Genomic DNA, 3,688 nt, shown 5'->3' with positions numbered 1-3,688 from the left:
CAGAGTAACAGAGAGAGAGAGAGAGGAGGGGGAGACAGAGAGAAAGTTAGAAAGCAAGCTGCCAGATCCAGGACTCGAACTGCAGTCAGCCATGTGGGAGTCCAGTGCCTTTAATCATCATGCCACTTGCCAGCCCTCTGGTGTGTTTTTCAAGCTGCTAAGTCTGAGACTGCAGCCATGCAGTCACTCATGTGGGATCCAGCTGGCCAAATGGCCTGCCTCTGACTGGCCAATAACATCATTTTTATTATATGACCTGATCTTATGCAAATGGCTTAAGTGTCTCATTTCTTATCACAGATTTTACTATATATAGTCTTACAGAAACTGACTTTCAAATTAAAATTGTTTAATATGACACAGTACATTCTAAATGACTTCTAAAGCCATATCAGAATACATATGTACCATTAGTTGATGCAAAGTTAATTGCTGTTTTGCATTGTTGAAATTTGTTGTTTGATATTGGATATATACTTAGATAAATGTGGTTATGTTATTCATCATTTTAATGTGCATTTCTTGCCTTTTTTGCTAATGACATTACTTGTTGTTTATTTCATATGCACTTTAGACTATGAAAATGATGTTAGACAAAAAAATGAATTTGAACAATTTTCTTATTCAAGTTCAAAGTGTGTTGTAAAACAGCAGAGACAACCCTCAACATCCACTCATTGGCCCAGGAACTGCCATGAATATGCAGTGCAGTGGTGGTTTAAGAAGTTTTGCAAAGGAGATCAGAACCTTGAGGATGAGGAGCTTAGTGGCCAGCCAGCAGAAGTTGAAAACAACCAACTGAGCGCTATCATGGAAGCGGATCCTCTTACAACTACATGAGAAATTGCCAGAGAACTCATTGTTGATCTTTCTGCAGTCACTTGGCATTTGAAGTAAACTGGGAAGTTGAAAAAGCTCAACAAGTTGGTGCCTCATGAGTTTACCTAAAATAAAATACTACCATCTTTTTGAAGTGTCATTTTCTTATTCTATGCAAAAACAATGAGCCATTTCTAGATGGGATTATGGCGTGTGATAAAGAGTGAATTTTATATGACAACTGGAGATGACCCGCTCAAAAAGAAGCTCCAAAGCACTTCCCAAAGCAAAACTTGCACCACCACCACTAACAACAACAACAAAACAGGCCATGATCACTGTTTGGTGGGGTCTGATCCACTACAGCTCTCTGAATCCCAGAGAAACCATTATATCTGAGAAGTATGCTCAGCAAATCGATGAGAAGCACTGAAAACTGCAACACCTGCAGGCAGCACTGGTCAACACAAAATGCTCAGTTCTCCATGACAACACCTGACTGCACATCATACAACCAATGCTTCAAAAGTTGAACAAATTGGACTATGAAGTTTTGCTTCATCCACCATATTCTCCTGACCTCTTGCCAACCAACCACCACTTCTTCAAGCATCTTGACACTTTTTGCAGAGAAAACACTTCCATAACTAGTAAGATGCAAAAGATGCTTTCCAAAACTTTGTTGAACCCCAAAGCATAGATTTTTATGCTACAGGAATAAACAAACTTATTTCTTATTGACAAAATTCTTTTGATTGCAGTGGCACCTGTTTTGATTTATAAAGATGTGTTTGAGCCTAGTTATAGTGATTTGAAATTCCCAGTCTGAAATCACAATTGCCTTTGCACCAACCTAATAGTTTCCATATCAAGCAAACCTACCTCCATCCCTGTGAGGGCTAATTATATGTATCAACATGATTGTGTTAATAGATACCTAGATAAAACATTGTTTTTCTGAGTGTGCCTGTGAGAGTATTTCTGAAAGAGATTGGCATTTGAATCAGTAATATCAATAAATAAGATCATCCCTCAATGCTGTGAAAGGGTATGATCCAATCCACTGAGGTCATGAATAGAAGAAAAAGTTAGAAGAAGGGCAAATTCATTCTAACTCTCTTTGAGCTGGGACATCTATCTTCTCCTCTCCTTAGACATTAAAGCTATTGGTTTTGAAGCCTTCAAACTCTGGGACTTACATCAGCATTGTGACCCTGTGGTCCTTAAGCCTTTGACTTTGTGAGATAGGAGAAAGATCACTCATACATAGTTATGGTGTAGGCCAACAAGATGGAGGCACCACCATCCTTAGAAATCACTCACTGAAGATTGCACACTAGCTTTCCTTAGAAATCATTCAGTAGAGAGTGTGCACTGCTTGCAGCTCAGCTTAAAATAGTGGGCAGTATGGCTTAAAACAATCACAGAAATTATGGGTTTTTCTATGTCCCCACTATATTCTGGAACCTAGATAATGGTCTTCAGGGCTTAAAGCTCCCAGACAGAGACTCAAACAATTATTGGCCACTAGATAATGGTCTCTGAAACCTAAATCTCTAAGACAAAGATTTGAACGATCACTTAACATTAGTTTTCTGAAGAAATAACTTGACTAACATGTAACCCCAAGAGGAAAATGCATACACAAGTTCCTCTTAGCTTGGATATAAACCCAAAACTCAAGCCCCACTTTGGCAACCCACTTTAGGGGCCCTTCCCATTGAGAGAAATTTGTCAATAAATTTCACTTTGCTGCCCCCTCCTTTTGTCCATGTTTCTAACTCTTCTTGATCATGATACATGGACTCATCAACTCAGAAATCTTGCAACATTTGGACTGAGAGTTACATCATCAAGTTCCTTGATTCTCAGGCTTTTGCACTTGGACTAGATGGCAAAGAGAGACTTCTTGACTTGTATAATTACATGAATCAATTCTTCCAATAAGTATCCTTTTATATATTTATATATATTTCTTATTGTTTCTATTGAAGAACCCTCATTAATACAGTAGTCCATAAGTGAGAAAGAGCTGACAATTTAACATAATCTTGTTTGTGGAACATTTCCTTGTAGGTACCTATAAAATTCAATACAAAATTTCTTTCTATTTATGGATTTATGGATGACTTCATTCCTGAGAAGAACATATTCCTGGCCTACTCAGTAAAACCACCAGCAAAAACTTTTTAATATTCCTGGTTTTTTTCTTGTTGATGTCTTTTCAAGTGTCAGTCTCATTTCTCTACTGATCTGACAATCATATTAGTGTCTTACTCAGAGGAATTGGAATAACTACAAATAAAACTCTTAGATTAAACCAATTATAGTGATAATTAGCATAATTCAGGCCACGTGCAATTAACACAACACAATTAATTTAGAAATTAATCAGATTCCCAATACATATTTGCTCACTGTGTACCTAGTTTCAATCATGTGTATAATAGAACATTACTGCAGAATCTTCACAATACCATGCCTAACCCTACCTTAGTGCAGCTCCTTCAATATTCTTATCCTCTTTAAATTTGTGCAAAAAATAAAACAGAAATGCCAATGTTGACTCTTTTCATTTCCCTTTTCTCTCCCCTTGCCCTTTATTTAACCTCTCTTTTATTTAATTCTGCTCCAAATCTTATATTGATTTCTGTGATCTCCTTTACAGATTCCTTTTGCAGCTGATGAATGACACTAAATATCTGTCTCAAATAACCTCAGAGGAATAGCACTTTCCTGTCCTCTCTTATTCAAGCCTCTATAAGGAAATCACTTCTATCTCTTGATCTGACTTTAGAAAAGTTCTGTATGACATGTGAGTGCTGACTTAATACTTGGCCACAATTATTTTTTTTTTAGAATTTTGCTA

General features: G+C 37.1%; 1 pseudogene; it reads left to right on the top strand.

The window, feature by feature from the left end:
* The first annotated feature begins 577 nt into the window (after positions 1-577).
* On the top strand, positions 578-1,602 carry LOC106735708 (histone-lysine N-methyltransferase SETMAR-like; annotated as a pseudogene).
* The last annotated feature ends 2,086 nt before the right edge of the window (positions 1,603-3,688 follow it).

Source organism: Tupaia chinensis, unplaced genomic scaffold (assembly GCF_000334495.1).
Source record: "Tupaia chinensis unplaced genomic scaffold, TupChi_1.0 Scaffold000005_2, whole genome shotgun sequence".
NCBI classification, from domain to species: Eukaryota; Metazoa; Chordata; class Mammalia; order Scandentia; family Tupaiidae; genus Tupaia; species Tupaia belangeri.
This window is presented reverse-complemented; position numbering and strand designations above follow the sequence as displayed.